This window comes from Vombatus ursinus, unplaced genomic scaffold (genome assembly GCF_900497805.2).
Source record: "Vombatus ursinus unplaced genomic scaffold, bare-nosed wombat genome assembly UNPS02014791.1, whole genome shotgun sequence".
Classification (NCBI taxonomy): domain Eukaryota; kingdom Metazoa; phylum Chordata; class Mammalia; order Diprotodontia; family Vombatidae; genus Vombatus; species Vombatus ursinus.
The window spans coordinates 79,452,406-79,474,307 of NW_020954569.1; positions in this window are offsets into that span (position 1 = coordinate 79,452,406).

Sequence of the window (21,902 nt, forward strand, 5' to 3'; positions counted from 1 at the left end):
CTTTCTTGGGACCGCAGGAGTTTGTGGACTTTGCCACCCCGTAGGTGGCCCTCACCTCACCCACTCTCAGGACTCAGAGCAGCTAGGGGCCTGCGAAGCCTACGAGGATCCAACGCGAAGCGGCTTGGCCAGCCCCAGAAAGGGGTCTTTCCAGCTCTGGAGAGTGGAGGTGAGCGAAGGAGAGGGAAAGCTGCGATTCCTCGAAACTACTTCCCTCTCTGAAATGTCTCTTCTGTCTGCTACCGAGTCCCAGGTCCTGGGCATCAGAATTGCATGTATGTTTTAAGCTAACCGTGTAGGTTCCTGACGAGATCCAGCGCGACCCCCTCCCCCTAACGCTCTCCCCAGGAGAAGGTGGGACCATCTGCATCCCCTCCAAGCCTGGGAATAAATTGGTTGGGAGAAAAGCTGGGGGAATCCACCTTTCTTTGGGCCTTTGTAGTAGTGGTGGGAATCCCTTTCAGAATAAACTGTGGCTCTTGGCCCAAGCCTCTTCTTCCAGCTCTGCCAACCGGCAGCACCAGCCACTTTTTTGAGTCACTGAATGATTTACTTCTGTTATCTTCTTCTGAAGTTCTTCTAAGCCTGCCAAAACCATCTCTGTAGAGCAAGGGCAGGATGAAGCTTTGGTGCATGTTTGGGAAGTATCCCTGCCATTAACCTTTTCTTTTTTTTTTTGTCAAGTTTTTTGTTTTTTTTGATCCATTCAAAAGCTGCTAATCATAACCTGAAATTGGCTCTAGCAGGAAAGGATTGAAAACTTCCAAATGCAGTGTCCCAAGGCTTCCAAACGCAGTCTTTCCTCTACAGGGGTTCTTCACTCCTCAAGTCTTGCTCCTATTAATAGGAAGGTAGTATATATGTGTGCTTGTACCATAAGTCCAAACTGGAAGTTGCTGTGTAAAGATTGACCTATTAGAAATCAGAGACCTGGGTCATGAGGCAGAAAAGAGACAAGGAACTATCCTTTAAAGTTGAAGGATTCCAAGAACAAAATTTTCAAAATATTTTGTAATCTGGCTTCTCCATTGATGCTGATTTGCTTCTTTCTCTCATCATTTAGTAAATATTTTTCAAGCATCCACTCTGTCCTAAGCAATGTGGAGAGTACAACTTGGGCCACACTTAGGATCATACAGTACAAATGATAAATCAGGGCCAATGACATAGAAGAGCTTAAACTGTAGACAAGGAGAATCATGGATTTGGAAGGGAACCTTAGAGATAGTTTACTCTCCATACCCCACACTCCCTCTCCCTTATCACACATACACTCATTTCGCAAATGAGGAACCTGAGCCCAAGAGGAGAATGCACTTGCTCAAGATCACAATGCCATAGTTAAACCAGAATTAGAACTCAGTTCTCCTGAATGTCAGAGTCCAGTGCTTTCCCACAATACTGCAATGCCTAATCTTAAGTACCGAGATGAAAACATATACATCTAATTTACCAGGATTCAGATTCATTTACAGACAGACATTTAAAAAGTGAACTTTTGAATTCATTAGGTAGGATTTCAACACTTGAAGTCATGGAATATTTTTAATTTTCAGAAAAATTAAATTGACCTTTAAAAAGAAGAGGTAAAAAAAACAGAGGCTCTGTAATTTTCTTAAAATTTCATCTCAAAGTAAGATTTTTTGTCTCTAGGTAATTTTGTGGTTTTAATATCTTGACATATTATTCATGAATAATCTTGGACTGGTGGTTAGAGGTCCAGCCTTTGCCTTAGTGCCTGCCCCTGACCCATATTAGCATGACCACTTCACTTTTCAAGGCCTCAGGTAACTTTCTAAGGCTGCAAGTTATGGAGAAATTGCCAGTTGTTGAAATCACGGGTCTCTGAAAATATTGATATCAATCATAGCAAATAAGAACATATCCTTTAGTACCGAATGCCCCAAGCTGAATTACTGAACCTAAGAAATTGAGGCTAATGTAGCTTAGCTTCCCTAAGAACTGTGATCATAGACCAAAGATGTGGAATTCTATCCAGAACATATTGATCCAGTACCTAACAGGTCCTGAAACATGATAGGCACTTAAAAAGTGCTTACTAGTTGACAAAACCCTGTGCAAATGGGGTACATAGAGTCATAGAATGTTATAGGTAAAGGGGACCTTAGTGATAATTAGTTCAAATTCCCTCTTTTACAGATAAGAAAACCAAGGCTTGGAGTATTGAATTGACTCCTCCAAATTTTAAAAGTTGATTGAAGGCAGAGCCAGGACTAGAGTTGCATACACAACTACACTACAATGAAATAGTCTTAGTACGCTAATACTCTTCATCTCTACGTTCCATGATGGTCTCAGAAATTCTAGAGGGGAATTTATCATAGGGAAGAGTTTTGTGCATTAGGACATTGTAGTTAGGACAGTCCAATATGGTTTAAGTGTACCAATTATACAAAAAGGTGATCAATGGAGCCTAAACTTTTAGCTCCTTAATTTAGAGTGTATGGTCTTCTAGAGTATGGAAGTGAGGATAACTAATTGGCATTTGTTTTTCCTTGTCTGAATGAGAATACATTATATGTAAACTTCCCCAATATTAACTTGATCTCTGTAATCACTCCTAAACAAAGATTGGCCGCATTTTCTTAAGCTCTTGCCCACACGCTGCTAAGGGGCTTATGGTCTTGTTTTCCAAAGTTAATTCCTTTTGGAACTGCCCAGCTCGCCCTCATAGCTCCAGGTGAGGTTATCCTTTATTTACTGTTTATTCCAGAGTCTCTGGAGAAAAGCAAGAAAAAAAAAAAGACTTCAACAGCTACTGGCAGGGCCCTATAGGGGAAACAGGGCAGGGAGGGACAAGGGAAGGTTAGGGCATCTTTTGTGCTCAGTATAAAAAGCAAGTCAATACCATTGTGGGTGCACTGGAGAGTACTCAAAGCAATCAGCCGGGGGTCATTGTGAGGGTCTAATCTACATGTGTATTTCCCAAGAACTCTATTAGTGAAGATGAATGGACTTTGCCATGTCCCTAATTCTTCTAATGTGAAGCAGCATTTTTACAGCAGTTACACCAGCATACAATCAACCCTGCTTCTCCAGAAGCATGGAGGCTGGCTTCTGAACTCAGCTTTTCTTTAATTCATTATTTCATTAGACTGATGAAAAGAAAATGTCTTTCCCTGAGCCCTCTCACATACTGGCTGCTCTTGGGCATAGCTGTCCATCTCTTGAACTTGTCTTTAGGTCAGAAGGATGTTTATAAAAGTAGAGGGTGGCAAGAATTTCTGGGCACCCTCCAGAACAGAATACCTCACTGTGAATTGCCGAGAGAGGAGAAGGTGAAGGCCCTGGGTGGTACTGGGGATGGTATTGGAAAAGAGAATTCTCAGAGGGAGGGAGTAGGAGCAGATGAAGAAGGAAGAACTGGGGATGAAGAATAGGATGAAGGAAAAAAATTTTGAAAAAGCTTAAGTATGTCCTATTACATTGCACAGTTTAGCATGAAATGGTTTTTGTTATTTTGGACTGTATCGAGATGGGATTTTTACTGAAGCAACAGAAGGATTGTCTTGCTTGTTATACACTCTATAGAAAGAGATCCCAAGATGGCAGTATAGTAAATTCCAGGGAACTAAAAATTAATTTATAATGTTTTGTCAGCACAATATCTAATCTTAGAGTTTAATTGACCTAATAAAGGGCCTAGTCCACTTGTGCCCAAATAAGACCTTTCTCTACAATATTCTTGACAAGTGGCTATCCAACCATTTCTTAAAGAACTCCAGGGTGGGGGAACTCATTCTCCCCCAAGACATCCCATTCCTCTTTAGGAAAATCCTACTTGTTAGGAAGCTTCTCCATCTATTGAGCAGAAATCTATCTGACCTCTGCAACCTCCATACATTGTTCCTTTGTATAAAAACAATAATCCTTCTTAGGACACAATTTGGTATAGTAAAGAGATTACTCTCTGGAGTCAGTGGACCTGGGTTCAAATTCTGTCTTGAATGTTTAGTGTCTTTGTTACCTTGGGCAAGTCTCATTTTTTCTGGTCTCAATTTCTTCAGCTCTCTGATGAGAAGGTTGAACTATATGGCTTTTGAGGTTAGAAGGGACCTGGTCCCTATAATTCAACATACTAGTCTCTCAGATACATGAAGACAATTGTCATGTAATCCACCAAGTCTTCCTTTCCTCAGTTTCTAATCAAGTTCTTGAGTGAATAAAACATTAAGTACTTAAATGTGCAAAAGCATTATTCTAAAACTGAGTTGTGGGTAGAAATAAAAAAGAAAGGCAGTCTGCTCTCAGGGAAGAGGGAGAAAAAATGGCATGGGAGCTTTTAGCTGCAAGTCAGATGGAAAGATACCATGTTCCTTGGGATTCAGTGGCAAAGCAGTGCCATTTCCACTGATAAAATCCTATCAGTCCATGACGTTGAAGCATTTGACATTGGCCTGGAAGCATAGCTGTTCGAATGACTCAAGAGTTCAGGGTCCTGGGCTGTCTCTATTAGGAACAGAGGGGAGATGGTCATGGAGGTGTTGGTATTGGTTTGACGTGGTTGGCACACTCTTATCTTTCCTTCAGGGTGCCTTGCTGCTTCAGCTAGGCTGGCTTGCCTGCCCTGTGAGTGGCAGTTGGCTGGCTGTTGGTGGAGATGTCTGGCCTCCTCCACAGGATCTGCCTCCCAAGATGATGGCTATGAAGGCTGGGCTGGAAACAGGATCAGTGCTCTGGGGGCAGGGGGGTGATACTGTTCCCAGGGATCTTGTGCCCTCCTGCCTGGTGGTGACAGTTGGTCAGCAGTTGCTGATGTTGGTGATGAGGAGCTGCTGGTGGGTCTCTTGTCCACAACAATTTCTTCTCTCTATGACTCTGTCCGTAACTATCAAAAATCTAGGTTGGTTAATAAATACCCTATGCAGTCATATTGTTCTCTTTTGTAATCACTCCCCCTTTACTTCCCCATCAGAATGTGTTTTCATTATCAGAATTTCAGTCTTTAAAGTTTTCCATCCTGCCCATTTTTTCCCTCTTAACTCCACATTTTTAGGGTTTACATTAGAAGGTATATAGCTCTCTTTAAGTGGTCCAAACTCTTAAGACTGAGAAGTCACTTTCTTTCAAAGTTCCTAACAATTTGGTAAAAAAACAAAACAAAAACTTCAGTTAGGTCATTCCCCCTTATTGCTCCATTTTTTAAAAGAATTCAATTATCATTAATTCAAGCTACCAGCTGCTTTTATTTTCTCAGAGGGACAGTCTAGCTAGCAAAGATTCCTAATAATACTTCACATGTATAATATGTTTCCATTTCTTTTATCTGGTCTGGTAGTCTTTAGTGTATTCCCACAAGTATTCTGTATGTGCTTTTATCTGATCCTCACAAAAACCTTCTTTTATTTTATGGCAATTGGGGTTGAGTGACTTGCCCAGGGTCACACAGCTAGTGTCAAGTGTTTCATCTGAGGCCAGATTTGAACTCAGGTCCTCCTGACTTCAGGGCCGGTGCTCTATCCACTGCGCCACCTCACTGCCCCCCACAAAAAAACTTCTTGGGAAGGTGCTATTATTTTTCCCATTTTACAGCTGAGGAAGTTGAGGTTCAGAAGTTATACGATTTGCCTAGGTCCAGGATCACACAGCTAATAATAATCTGAGGCAAGTTTCCTGACTCCAGACCCAAGCTGTATATAGCATGATTGAACTCTATGGTTTCTTATAATAGTATTTATTAAGCACCTGATGCGTGCCAGGCATTGTACTGGCAAGATAACCTACTATCTTCTGATATTGCTTCTGTTTCTTCATTAATCCTCACACAAATATTCTCCAGTATGCTTCTTTCTCTTGGGCTTGGGGATTTTCTAACATTATTATTTTGTTTTTATACACAATGCTGTATAAAACATCTCCACCAACAGCTAGCCAACTTTATTTATATACAATGCTGTATAAGACATCTCCACCAACAGCCATCCAACTTTATTTTTATCCAATCGGTTCATTTTAAATAAGGTAAACGTAATAGCCAGTCAAGTCATGAATTAGTTATAGCCTGTTGAGTATTTTCCTCCTTAAATCAGGATCTCTAGTTTATCTTGTTCATTACTCCTACTCTGCATGTTTGTATATAGACATCTGAGACCATATATTTCAATATACCCTCTTTCTTGGATGCTGATGTGAATTACTTGTCTCTTCCATTGATGTTTTTCTTTTTATCACACCTGTTTCCCTCTGTAGTATTTGCCTTTGCGGATACATGTGGGTAGTTTTTTTCATCTTGTCCCAAATGCTGGAATACACTTGGGAAAATTGCTGTTCCTGCCCCCCACTCCAAGCCCACCTTTTTAAAACACCATTATTCTCACATTGATGCTATATGTCTAAGAATCATGGGCTTCCATGAGCTCAGATAAGTCATAATCTCAACTGACTCTCAAACTGTAATGGAAAAAAAGTGTTGTGAATGTAAATAGGCTATAGCATATTATCAACAGTGCTTACCTGGAAGAAAAGCTGTGAAAGATGTGATCAAGGACACGTATAGTAAGAAAACAGATAGACTGTTTAAAGAGAGTGAGGGATGGCTATCCTCAGTGCTGCACTTGGAGCTACCAAATGTTCAATTAATAACTTCTTTTATCTAAGTGGAGCCTTTATGAAGGACTTATGGAAAGACACGGACAAAAGTCATATTAGATGAGAGAGTATGGTTAAGTTGCAATATACACCAGGGGAAGGACCATTCAAATGGATAATGTCAGGGATTTTTGGAAGATATATATATAACTATACATATATATAAATGAGAAAAAAAAGAAAATAGATGTGTGTATATACCAGTTCTCTGGCATATATTATGTGATTCTCTAAACAAAATCGAAAGTAGTTCATGGACTAGTTTGCTGCTCTGTGTGACCCTCCCCACAAAACAGAGCAATTCATGGTGACAGGGACATATTTTCCCTGCCTCTATCTCCGTAATGCCATTGTTGAAAATTTCCCACTTCAATAATCGCCTTTGATTCTCAAGCCCAGTGCTAAATAAAAATCACAATAACAAGTAATTGTTATCAAACAGCTCATAAGCCCGTGAAGTGATAGGTATGTGTTACAGCTATTCTGTGTGGAATTTGGAACACCTCTCAGAAGAACACAGATGGAATCACACATTCAACTGTAAAGGGGGAACAGAAACAGTTCGGAGCCTTTGTCTTTTCCAGGAGTAACTATTCAGTTTGAAAGACATCCTTTATTCAAATGCAGGAGCCACAACTCTGTGTCAACCACCACCACTTAAGAAGGAGTTTGCTGTCTCTTAGTAATGTCCTTAATGCCTTAATGTCTTAAAAATGTTCTATTGTCTCCCAATTAAGAAACTTAGACAAAGAAGAATGACTTAAAACTAATCCTCCTGTTTTGATTTCAGTGGTTTCATAGGCTCATAAGATGTTAGAACCAGGTTGGACTTTAGAGATCATCTTAGTACAGCCTTTTTCATTTACAGGTGAAGAAACTTAGGTCCTACTAGGTTCAGTGACCCACCCAAGGTCATGTAGCTAGTTACTGGTAAAGTCACTAATAGTAACTGGGTTTTGATTCCCAAGTCCTTTGCTTCTAGAGGCAGCTAGGTGGTGCAGTGGATAGAGTACTGGACCTGGATTAGAAAGACCTGAGTTCAAATTCAGTCTCAGAAAGACCTGAGTTCAAATCCAGTCTCAGAGACTTACTCTAGCTATGTGACCCTGGGCAAGTCATTTCACCTCAGCTTCCTTAACTATAAAATGGGGGTAGTAATAACAGTACCTATCTCTTAGGGTTCTTGTAAGGACAAATGATATGATATTTGTAAAGTGCTTAACTCAATGCCTCGAACATAGAAAGTGATTGATAATACTTGTTTCTTTTCATTGCCCCCTGCTATTTTCAGGAATCATATATGGATTTTCAATTGGACCAGAATAATCCCAATGCTCATATAGTTTATAGTAAGATAATTTTAAACATTTATATTTTGCATGTAACAATGAAGATAATGCCTTAATTTCTCCTCCTGGAAGCATGGCATTGCAGACAGAGAGTTTGGGCTTGGAGTGGGAAGTACAAGAGTTTGGATCCTATATTTGACACTTACTAGCTTTGTGACCTTGGACAAGTCACAAAATCATTTTGGGCCTCAGTTTCTTTATCTGCAAAATGGGGATAGTAAGATCTGTCTTACTTGCCTCACAGGCTTGTTGTGAACCTCATAAGAGGTAACCTATAAAAGAGCTTTGCAATGTTTAAAGTGGTATACAAATTTCACCTATGAAATTTCCAAATGGTTGCCCTAAAACAGACTGGGCCCTGAGCATTTTTTCCCATACTATGTAAATACCTAACAAATCAGTTTATTTGTAGCAGAAGACAAAGCTACAGGATTTTTTATGTTTTTCTTGAGTGCCAGTGGAATTAGAGAAGACTTTGACCACACTTAATGATTGAATGTGTTTCCTGTCAAATTCTTGGCATCCTTCTGTTTCCCCAGGGAAGAAGAAAACTAGAGATGAGTTTTCATTAACATAGAGACTCTTTAAATGGGGGAAAGGGCCCATTGATTTTTAAATCTAACAATCTATCTGCACACACACACGTATATATATATGTATGTATATAGATATATATTGCAAAGTAATGTGGCACTTTAAACTTCTCCTTTGGAGGCATAAGGGAGTTTCAAAATCCAGACATTGGGATATTGAATTTCTTTGGAGAGAATGTCCTTTACTTTTTTTTTTTGGTGGGGGGAGTCAAGTTGCGAAAAGTGAAGCAATGTAATTCCTCTTTACTTATTTTCTAATTAGTCTAATTGAAATCAGATTGTCTGGGAGGAAGCACTAGAGACATTTATCTTGATAGGATGACAGTTCTGAACTTTGTCTATCCTATTAGTACTAAGAAGGCCAATCCTAGGATACCAATTCTGCAGCAGCCGTGCCTCTTCCTGGGCCCCAAGGCCAGGGAGCCCTGGTAATCTGCTGGCCCTTTATTTTGGGAAGGAGATTTACCTATGTGCCAAGCTAGCCATTTTTACCCTCTAGGGCTGTTTAAGTCAAAACTGAATTGGTTGATTTGTCTCCAGAGGGTTGGACCTAATCACCCTTTAAGGTCTTATCCTGTTCCTAATTTCTATGGCTTCCCTTATATCTCACCAGTACCTAGGCTAGAGCCAACTTTGGCATTGTAGATGTTATCTCTTATTCTATTACTCACTTGTATAAGCCATTTAATCTCTCTGGACCTTAGTTTATTCATCTGTAAAATGGGAATGACAGTACAGGAAGCACTGGATAATTAATGGGACTTATTTAGTGACACGGCCTTGAGAATCCTCCCGAAGTTGTCTTGTTTTGTTTGTTTATTTTTTTTAAAGTGGTTTTGAATGATAATGATTAGAAAGTTTTCTGGCACGTGCTGAATTAGTAGTTGGAACTTGGAACATTAACATACTAGTTAGAACTTGGGTGTGCACATATCAGTGCCAGGAACAATGATGTTTATAATGTCTGATAAAAAGACAGCTATTACATGGATTGTATATACATTCTACAGCTCTGTGATTATACATACACACTGATGAATATGGCTTGAGTTAGATATAATTGGCTCAAATATTTCACTGTAAGTGGTACAAATTAACATGCTAGATTTCATCTTTTAAATATGGGAGGACTTTTGGTGGATTTTAAAAGGAAGTTTGAAGAGTGCCTTTACTTGTAGTCGAGACAAGGGGAAATACTTTGTGTAACTAAGTTCTGAAAACCCAGACAGACTAATCACACAGAACTGATAGAACCAAAGAAGTACAGTGGAAACACTGTTGGATTTAACGTCGGAAGACCTGGGTTCTGATTCTGACTGATCTTCATTAGCTTCATGACCTTTGGCAAACTACTTAACTTTCTGAACTTGTTTCCATACCCTTCAAATGAGGATAGTAATACTTGCACTAGTTATCTCATAGGGCTATTCTGAAGAAAGTATTTTGTAAACCTAAAAAATGTTTTGGAAATATGCATTATTATTATCAAAATTATAATCAGATCAGAGATGTCCTCAAGATTTGTTCTGTATTTTTTCTACAGGTCATTAGATCATAGATTTAGAATTGGAAGATACATTGGAGATCACTGAGTATAACCTCCTCTTTTTACAGATGAGGAAACTGAGGCCCAGGGGAGTTAAATGACTCACCCAAGGCAACTCAATAAGTATTGAAGCAGAATTTGAATCCAAGTTTTACTGGTTTCTATCCGCTAGAGTCAAGGTACAGTGGATGGAGCGCCAGGCCTGGAGTAAGGAAGACTCATCTTCCTGAGTTGGAATCTGGCCTCAGATACTTACTAGCTGTGTGGCCCTGGGCAAGTCACTTAACCCTGTTGGCCTTAGTTTCCTCACCTGTAAAATGAGCTGGAGAAGGAAATGGCAAACCACTTCAGTATTTTTGCCAAGAAAACTCCAAATGGGGTCATGAAGAGTAGGACGTGACTGAAACAACTGAACAACAACAAATAAAATCTGCTAGGATTATATCTTTTATACCATACTGACTCCAATAGGCACAAGAGTTGGGTAATGATAATAGCTGCCGTATAAAATGTCACATCCATATGCCTTTTAAGGTTTGCAAAGAACTTTTACATAATTATTTCATTTGATCCTCATAATAACCTTGTGAAGTAGGTATTTTTATGATTCTCATTTTAAAGATTAGGAAACTGAGCCTCAGAAAGTATAAGAGATTTGGCCATGGTTATATAGCTAATAAATCTCAGAGACAGAATTTGAATTAAGGTGGATCTTCCTCACTACAGGACTATCTATGCATTGTGCTAAGCCTATAGATGTCCAGCATACATCTAGTGATTGCATTATGTCATATCCTATAATTACCATATCAATGAGAGGAAAGATGAATAATCCAAAATGGCAAATAAGCAAAAAAAAAAAAGTCACCTAGGTTTGTTTTGGGTTACAGTCAACTCTTGTATATCCACCACCAACAGCATCCTCTGTCCTTCTGCACGTTTTTAGGAAATCTGGTTCTCTTCTCCTGGTCCTTTCCATTCCTTCTCTGCTTCTTCATTTCTACACAGTTGATTAGTGTACAGGTAAAGCAAACAACTATACTATTTTTCCAAGTTTGATTTTGTTTTTATAAATTAACTGACCTGCAGTCATTTTTCAGTGGCATAACAACAGTATCAGGAGTATTGGATGGAAGTTGAAAAAATGGAAGCATAGGCTGGATGTCAGTAAAAAGTCTTTTAATAATTAGTGTTATCCATAGTGGAATGGGCACCCTGGAAAGTGTTGGGTTCCTCCTTCATTAGAAGTGTTTGGGAAGCCACTGAACAACCAGTCGTGAGTATGTTATGATAGAGATTTCTTTTCAGCTTTGGATTTGGTGGGGTAACCATTGAGGTCCTTTCCAAATCTAAACTTCTGTGATTCTGTGGTCCTGAGTCCAGGATTTCCTTCTATGTCCTCCAGAAATTTCTGGATAACTTCTCAAAGCATAAATTGTATCCGAAATTTGGAAAACAAATAGACAATTACTTAAATTCTCCTATGGATTTCTGCTCAAGGATAATTCCTAGGAAGAGTGCTGAAAAGAGACACTTGATTTCTACAGAAAATATCATTTGAATGATATAAGGGAAACTGGATCATTTTGTTGGAAGATGACAGTTCTCTGATTAGGAAGCAATCTTTCTACTCTTGTACTTGGTGAAAACATTTTAATGAATGCTTTTTGAAAGTAGAGAAATTATAGAGTCTCCAAAATCCAGTACTTGACAATTGGATTCCATCCTGAAGGAAAGACTATTTCATCATGAGTTTAGATTTTTCACTTATCTCATAATAATGATAACATGTTCATGTAGCATTTTCTGGTTACAAAAACTTTATATGTATCATTTCATTTGTTCTTCAAAATAACTAAGTGAAATAGATATTGTAAGTATTTTCATCCCCGTTTTCAATATGTGGAAACTGAGTCTTTAAGAGTGTAAGTGACTTGCCAATAATGATAGCTAGTAACCACCACCCTGCACTGCCTCTCAAATCATCTGGAATTTTTCTAAAATATGAGCTATATCCACATGTTTTGAAGAAAATATCAAAAGACTTAGCATACCAAAGAATCGTTTTATAGATCTTGAAAAAATAATAACAAAATTCATCTGGGAGAACAAAAGGTCAAGAATATCAAAGGAACCAATGGAAAAAAATGTGAAGAACTGCAAGATTTCAAACTATATTACAAAGCAATCATCACCAAAACAATCTGGTGCTGGCTAAGAAATAGAGTGGTGAATCAGTGGAATAGATTAGGCATACAATACACGGTAGTAAATGATCATAGTAATCTAGTGTTTGATAAACCCAAAGACCCAAATTCTGGGGATAAGAACTCACCATCTGACATAAATTGCTGGGAAAATTAGAAAGCAGTTTGGAAGAAACTAGGCATAGACCAACATCTCACACCATATATCAAGATAAGGTCAAAATGAATAAATGATTTAGACATAAAGGGTGATATAGTAAGTAAATTAGGGGAGCATGGAAAAGTGAATCTGTCAGTTCTGTGGATAAAGGGAAGAATTTATGATCAAGTAACTGTGAGAGATTGTCTGATGTTGACTACTGCCAAGTGACAGTTGTGGCAAGATGGGGTAGGAACAAGATATTAGGAAGTAACCAGAGCTCATGCTCCCGAGGCAGTGGGCAGTGCTATGTGGAGCTGTGATAAGCTGGAGAAGGAACAGGCTACAAGGAAGTAGCCAGAGCACATGCTCCTGAGGCAGGGGGCTGTGCCACGTGGGAGTGGGATGGCAGAGAACGAGTTCCTTTGTCTAGTCCTCCTTCCTAGGTGCAACGTCAACCCCAGACATCTCCTTCCTGACTTCCTGGGTCACGTACTTTCCCTTTGTGTTGCACTGACCCTAGACTCCTCCTCCCGGTATCTGGGCCTGACTTCCTGTGTCACATACTCTCCCTTTGTCTATGCACTAACCCCAGACGTCTCCTTCCTGTATCCGGTCCTAGCCTCCTGCATCACCTCCTCTCCCTTGGTGCAACACTAAACCCAGACATCCCCTTCTGGTATCTGATCCTACAATCAATGACTAGTAGGCGGGCTGAGGAGGAGGGGCTAAGTAGGTACTTAAGGAATAGTAGGGATCGGAGCTCGCTCTCTTTTGCTCCTGCTCTCTTGCTCTGGCTTTCCTGCTTGGCCTTGCTGTGATGGCCTCTGAATAAAGCTCGAGTGTTTGCACCTCCTGATCAGGCTCATCTCTGTGTTTATCCGGGTGGGTACCGAAGACTGGTAAGTATGACTCTGGCAGCCTGCTCCTTATAGGAGGAGAGTGCACGGCACGGCCGGCACAAGTAACAGATAGGGAAGATTATGAAAAGTAAAATGGGTAATTTTGATTGCGTGAAATTTAAAAGATTTTTCACAAATAAAACTAATGTAGCCAAATTCAGGAGGAAAACAAGAAACTGGTAAAAAAAAAAGTTTTAAAGCAAGTTTCTCTGATAAACTCCTCATTTCTCAAATATATAGGGAACTGAGCCAAATTTGTAAAAATATGAGTCATTTCCCAATTGATAAATGGTCAAAGGATATGAACAGGTAATTTTCAGAAGAAAAAATCAAAGTTTTCAGTACACAAAAAATGCTCTAAATCACCATTGATTAAAAAATTGCAAATTAAAATAATTCTATGATACCGTCTCATACCTATCAGATTGGCTAATGTGACAAAAAAGTGAAATGACAAATGCTGGATGGGATGTGGAAAAACTGAGACAGTAATGGTGGAGTTGCGAACTAGTTCAACCACTTTGGAGAACAATTTGGAAAGGGCTATAAAACTGCATACCTTTTGACCCAATGTAAGTGATTTGCCTAGGGTCTGATAAGTATTATAACTTACATTTATATTTATAGCTTAAAAAGGCCAAGGTCTTCTACTGTATCCAGGGCCAACTCCAGTCATCCTGATCTATGTCTTGCCACTGGACATAGATGGCTCCAGAGGAGACAGTGAGGCTGGTGACTTTGCACAGCCCTCCCTCACTTAAATCCAAGTCACTTGCATGTTGTGGCATCACCTTCCTGATGTCGTGGTCCTCCTCGAGAATGAAGGACAAACAATAACAGCAACAACACTATTAGATCTCTATCCCAAAGAGATCAAAGAAAAGGGAAAAGGATCTATTTATACAAAAATATTTATAACAGCTCTTTTCACAATGACAAAGAATTAGAAATCAAAGGAATGCCTATCAATTGGGGAATAGCTGAACAAGTTGTGGTATATGTGATAGAATACTATTGTGCTATAAGAAATGACAACCAACGTGGTTTATGAATGTAATGGAATACTAGTGTGCTATAAGAAATGATGAGCAGGCAAATTTAAGAAAAACCTGGAAAGACTTACATGAATTGATGCTGAGTGAAATGAGCAGAACCAGGGGAACCCTGGACACAGTAACAACAACATTGTGGCATGAAGAATTGTGAATGACTTAAATCTTCTCAGCATACAATGATCCAAGCCAATTCCAAAAGAGTCATGATGGAAAATGCTATCCACATCCAGAGAAAGAACTGATGGAAGCATACTATTTTCACTTTGGGGTGTGTGTGTGTGTGTGTGTGTGTGTGTGTGTGTGTGTGTGTTTGTGGGTGGGTGTGTGGGTGTGTTTCCTTTGGTTCTGTTTTTTCTTTCACAACATGACTAACGTGGAAATATGTTTAACATAATAGGACCATAATATAACCTATGTTATATTGCTTGCTGTTCTGGGGATAGAGGGAAAAAGAAAAATTTGGAACTCAAAATCTTATTAAAAATGAATGTTGATAATGTAAAGTGAAATGAGCAGAACAAGGAGAACATTGTACAAAATAACAGCAATATTGTCTGATGATACTTTGAATAAATTAACTATTTTCAGCTATATAATGATTCAAGACAATTTTGCAGGACTTAGGATGAAAGGTTCTGTCCATCTATAGAGAAAGGAATGGAAGAGCCTGAATACAGATCAAAAATATTTTTTCTTTACTTTCATTATTATTTTTTTGTTTGTGTTTTCTTTCACAGAATGACTTACATGGAAATGTGTTTTGCATGACTACACATGTATAACCTATATCAAATTGCTTGCCTTTTCAATGAGGGGGAAAGGAGGGAAGGAGAGAATTTGGAACTCAAAATAAAAAAAAATATTAAAATTGTTTTTACATGTAATTGGGAAAAATAAAATATTAAATAAGATAAAAAGAAAAAATGAATATTGAAAACTATCTTTACATGTAATTGGAAAAAGTAAAATACTATTTACAAAAAAAAAATGAAAGACATGACAACCAAGATGGTTGCAGAAAAATGTAGGGAGAATTATATAAATTTAGACAAAGTGAAGTGAGCAGTGAGGAGAATACTGCACACAGTAATAGCAATATTGTAATGATGATCAAATAGTTTCAGTTCCAAAAGATCCATGATGAAAAATGCTATCCACCTCCAGAGAAAGAGCTGGTGAACTCTGAGTGCAGATGGAAGCATACTTTTTTACTTTCTTCATCTTAATTGTTTTTATGTGTGTGTGTATTTTCTTTTGTAATACAGCTAATATGGAAACATATTTTTATGACTTAACATGTATAATTGATATATCTCTTGCCTTCTCAAGGGATAGAGGAGGGGAGGAGGAAGGGAAAGAATTTGGAACTCAAATTTTTAAAAGATGAATGTTAAAATTTTTTGCATGTATTTGGGAAATAGTTAATGAAATAAATAAAAAATATATTAAAAATGTAAAAAGAGAGAGAGAGATTTAGCTTATCTCCCTCAGCACGAAAAAATCACTTGATCACCTTCAAAAGGTATTTAAACCCACTCCAATCCTGTTAGCATCAGAACTGACCATGATTTTGCCCATCCCCTTTGATGTGAGTTTCCATTAAATGAGGAAACAGTGCCTCCCCCACCAACCTCTTCCTTCTACACTCTTACTAACCAACACCTACCTGAACACCTCAAAGCTTACTTCCCTGCTCAGTGGACTGTCTTACAGGGTTGGGGAACCTGTGGCCTCCAGGCCACGTATGACCCTGAAGATCCTCAAGTACAGCCCTTTGACTAAATCCAAACATCACATGATGGTTGGATTCAAAGTTTCAGCTTCTCCTCCAAAATTTTTTTTTAGTAAATACTCGCCAAATTTTACTGTACTTTCTCCAAGACCCCTTAAGTCTAAAAACAACAACAAACCTGATCCTATATGTATGGATGAATCTAATTAGCCCCATTTAGTCACCAGATGCTTTCAGTGAGATTTTCAAGATGCTCCTTTAAATGACATTTTCATTTAAGGGTCAGAAGCATTAAATGTATTTTTCATGGGCTTTAAAATAAATAAACTAAGTTTAAAGATATATACCTCATGGTTGTTTAAGGTCTGCTGAGGAAATAACAGTAGTAGTAATGATAATACAACTTATATTACTTGTATCTTTATAGCATTTTTCAGGTAAAGAATCCTAAGCCTCTTTCAAAGATTCTCTTAATTGATCTTTCTGATGCCAATAGGGAGTTGGTAGGCCCTAAGTATTATTGCCTGCCATTTGTAGTTGAAAGTGGGGAGTTCCATGATGCCCCAATGTAGCTGGCCAGAATGATGCCACAATATAACTTGTTAGCTCCTCAAAAGTAGGAATTGTTTCATTCTGTCCCTGGATCCCAGGACCTAGTGCATCTCCTTGCAATGCACTTAATAATTGCTTGTTGATTGATTAATTACAAGATTGGCAGTACTTCATAAACTGAGTCAGAGAGCCAGGTTTACTGACTTCTAACCTATTTCAGATGATTATAAACTGTCTTTAAGCAATAATGGTTCCTAAAGATCAATTAAAAAAAACTGCAACCATCTACCCAAATACAGGTAACTTTGGACAGTGCAGTTTCCATTGCAAGAAATAATTCAGAGTGAGGGGAAATAAACATTCAGGTCAGGTTCAAAAGCAGCCAGCTCCAAGGGACTGAACACATTCTTTTGTCATGCTGAATATTGGGACAGCTGTACTGAATATTTGTTGGACTCGAAATAGCTAAACTGTTGGCTAGCGCTTGGATATCTTTCTGTTAGACAGGGATTTCTGTGGTAACTGTATTGTTGGGCTGGGACTTGAGCTACATGGTACTGAAAGCTGTTTCATGAAAATAGCTATTTCCATGAAACCTTAAAGAAAATGTTAGTTTAGATTCAGGGTCACACCAATCTTACTCAAAACCCGAAATAGCCATTCAGTTGAGGAGGGAAAAGCACCACAGGGAATGCATGTGCAGGAGCAGCATGGTATGGTCAAAGAAGTGTAGATTTAGAGTCATAGATCCTGGGTTTGAATTCCACTCACGCCCTGAGTGACCTTGGGTAAATAGAGTCACTTTGACTCTCTAGACTTTATCTGTGAAATGGGCTTAAGGTGAAGTTGTATTAAATGATCTCTGACCTCCTAGTCAGTTTGAAAGCTAGGATACTATGATCTTTCAGCTGAAGCCTTTGGGTTGAGCTGCATCTAAAAATCTATACCAACTATAGTTCTTGACTTGAGAGTCAAGAAGCAATCCGTTTTTTGATGTGCCTAGGGACAAGTTTTATTAATATAAAAGTCATCTGCCCAACTAGTACAGGACAGGAAAGCCAGCACCCTCCTTATTTTATTTGGCATTTCTCTAGTTTCTTGATGTAGGTGCCTGAAGAAATGTTCTGTAGATTAAAAAAAAAAATCAGACTCATGCATAGGAGGACAATTTATGGAGAGACAAGAGACAGAGAGCATCTTAGGGTGTAAAATGGATAATTTTGATTATATTAAAAAGTTCTACAAATAAAACCAATGTAGTCAAGATTAGAAGGAAAGCATAAAATTAGACAGTCTTTCAGATAAAGGTTTCATTTCTCAAATATATAAAGAACTTCATCAAATTTATAAGAGTATGAATCATTTCCCAATTGATAAATGGTCAAAGGATAGGAAAAGGCAGTTTTTCAATGAAGAAATCAAAACTATATATAGTCATATGAAAAAATACTCTAAATCATTATTGATTAGAGAAATGCAAATTAAAACAACTTTGAGATGTCATCTTATACCCATCAGGTTGGCTAAAATGATAGATGACCTTTAATAGGAGAATGGCTAAACAAGTTTGTGTTCTATGATTGTGAAGGAATCCAACAGTGATATAAGAAATGATGAGCTGGCTGATTTTAGAAAAACATGGAAAGACTTGGACCTATGATGGAAGATACTATCCACCTCCAGAGAAAAAACTGACAAATAAAAATATATAGAGTATGGTCTTACACATATGTGTGTATGTATGTGTATATATTCATATTTAATTACAGCCTTCTCTAGGGCTTGGTGGGGATGGAGGGGAAAAAATGCACAGCAGAGAACAAAAGAAAACAGAAGGAAACAGAAAAGCTGGGTAGCTTTGAAAACAATGGGTAGTATTTATTTCATAGTTTTTTTTTTAAAGTAAACAGTCTGAAATGGAAATTTAAGGTTTTATATTGAATCCTCTATGTTCTGCTGTGTACATGGAAATATTCTTTTTTTTCTCATTTTGTATTTAAGTTTTAAATGAATAAAATTTTGAAAAAACCAGAAAATTAAAAAAAAAACAAATGGGTGGGGGTGGGGGTGAAAATGAGATTTGGTGATATAAACAGGTGACAGGGAAGACTTTTTTTCTTCTAATGCTGTCTCTGTTGCCTTTGATTCCTGGCTCTAATCTCGATGAATTTGAACTTTCTTTTTAGTGATGAGAGTGGCATTGGTATATTTCAAAGGAGCTTTGAAATTCTTAAAAGAAAAATATTCCCAAAGGACAAATGCCAACCTTCTCTTGGCCATCCAAACTGATGAGTCACAGAGAGAGGATGGTTGACAGGACAGTCACTTCATTGAAAGGGAGTCTTCAGGGGAGTGCTCCAGGGATCAATGGATTGATCCATGGGCCTGTGTTCCTTGGCATTTTTACCAGTGTTTTGGGTCTAGTGAGAAATGACATTTTTATCAAGTTTGCAGATGATCCAAACCTGGGAGGGAGAGCTAAGAAATACATTGGGTCCCAATTTTAGTGTGGATAAATATAAGTTCTGAGAGAAATTATTATTTCTCTCTTATTTTAATAATCAATTATTGAATTAGGCCCAGGATTTTTTCAGAAACCCATAGGTTGTTTAGTCTCTGAAGGACATTATTGATGGATAAGATTGCCCAAATCTCCTAGTATGTGCTTTTAGATCCTGAGTAAGAGAGCCCACCCAACTAGGGAACCTTAAGAACAATTTAATCTATTATGAATTCCAGCCCACATATTTCAGCCAGGCAGGCTTGGGTGATGGGCAGATCCTTTGCCTAGATTGCCCAAAGCTGGAGGTGATCTGGGAACAAGAGTGATCAAAATCATGTGCCGCAGCCTCTCATTAGAATGGGTCCACCTCTCGTCTTAAAATTCATTCTTCTCATTAATTGTTAACCACTCAGAGTTGATTACTACCCTGAGGAACATCCACTCTCCTAAGGGTAAATAAGCATGGAATAGGTTCCATGGGGAGGGGGGGGAAGGTCTTTGGAATTCAAGAGTGCCATGGACCCCTTTTATTATCACTAACATAATTAATAAAGTGGCTAATTACCCAGAAACTATATCTCTTGAACTTTTTATGTCACAGTTCTTACCATTGGGTTCAAGAAATCTACTCTGGGAGTCTAAGATGGGAGAGGAACCAACACATCTGCTAACTAGGTTGGGGTTTTAGTGGTCTGCAAGGTCAATATTAGTCAGTCCTGGGATATGACAGCCAAAAAAAGCAAATGTGATTTTGTGCTGCATTAAGAGAGGTAGAACTTAGAAAAATAGTTCTTATGCACTTTTCCTTTGTCAGATTATATCTAGACCATTGTGTCTGGTTCCGGGCCTCACAATTTTAGGAAGGGCACTGATAAGATGGTGCTTATCCAAAGAAGGTGATCAGAATAATGAGAGGCATCCAGCGCCTATCATATGAGGATCAGCAGAAGGAACTTAGGATGTTTAGCTATGTTTGGACTGGGCAGCTAGGTGGTGCAGTGGTTAGAGCAGTGGGCTTAGAATCAGGAAGACTCATCTTCACGAGTTTGAATCCAGCCTTAGACATTTACTAGCTGTGTGACCCTGGGCGGGTCACTTAATCTGAGGCACTTGTGTGCCTCAGTTTCCTCATCTGTAATATGAGCTGGAGAAGGAAATGGCAAATCACTCCAGTATCTTTGCCAAGAAAACCCCAAATGGGGTCATAGAGAGTCAGACAAAACTAAAATGACCCAACAACAAATGGTTTGGACTAGATGGCCACTAAATTTCTTTCCAGCTCTGAAATTCTGTAATTCTGATTATTTGAAATCCACAGATAATCCAAAGCTTCATTTCAAATTCCCTTGCTGTCTATTAGGCTTATGCCCTAACAGCTGCTCACAAGTACAGAAGAGGGCATGTTTTCTGGTGGCCTTGGAAGGCAGTGCTTCTCAGGGGCTGAAAGGGTCAGGTGCTCAGTGGAAAGAAGCAGAGAACCTGAATATTCTACAAATGAGGTAAGTCAGCACTTAAAAAATCAAGCACTAGTGAAGTGAGCCCTTTTTAGAAAACAAAAATCAAATCCTCCTTCTATGTGTAATTGGGATTTCAGAACTGATGAGCATCTAGGGATTTGTGGTTCAGACAGACAAGCATTCCTCTCTCAACTTTGAGAGTGATTGATGTGGAACTATTGCAACCTTTGAGCCAGAAGGCAAAATTGTCATGTTCCAAAGTTCTTAAAGAGATAGACATAGACTGCAAAAGCCAGGAAGGAGGGGAACCTTAAGAGTAGAGCAGCAGCAACAATAAGATCAATCTCTCCACCTCTGCTTGGAACTTAATGAGCTGAGCCATGGAGAATCCCTGGTACAGGGATCAAAGTTTAAAAGGGAAAGACAAAGTTGGGCTGAGCTTCAGCAGAAAAGCCAGACATCCAGCAGGGCCAGGAGCCCTGTAGGCATCTTCGAGCAGAGGACTCTGACTGAAGACACAGGTTGGCCCCACCTCTTCAATGACCGAGGGAAGGAAGCTCCAAGAAAAGATTTACTCTTTTCCCCAATCTTTCCTTCTGTTATAACAGCCACAGTAAGCATATACACTGCTTGCTTCCTTACCTGAACATTTTTGGCAACATGAATTCTGCCTCAAGAGGCCAGAGGTTAGCTAAAAAAAAACAAATTTAAATTTAGGCAGAGAGCCAAGCCTCTGCCTAAATCTTAGGAATCTTCCTAACTGAGGACTAAGTTACTAATTTTTCATTTAATATAAATTTCATAAAGCAACAGAGAAGGCAAGGAGGGACCTTATATTTCTCCTGGGCTCAAAAACAGCTAATTGTTAGTACAGGATGTGGATGTTTAAATTTTCAGAGAAGTTATCTGCTATCTATTGGCCAACTATACCCTCTATAGCATTACCCACAGACACTGGTGTTACATGTTGTATTAGGAGCGATATCTTAACATCCTCTCCCCAAGAAAGTTAAGTTAGTTTTTTTCCCTAAAAAGGTATTCATGATGGGGTTGGGATCTAGACCCCAGAAAAGAAAAACCCCGGACTTTCCCAGAAGGCCAAATCTCTGGCGTTCGCCTGAGGCTATAATCCCATCAACTGTCTTTCATTGTGGCTACACCCAATCTCCCCTCCATTGTTTTACCTCCCTAAGTATTGCCAAACACACCACCACCACCCCCCCCCCCCCCCCCCCCCCGGCCATTTCCCATCCTTAAT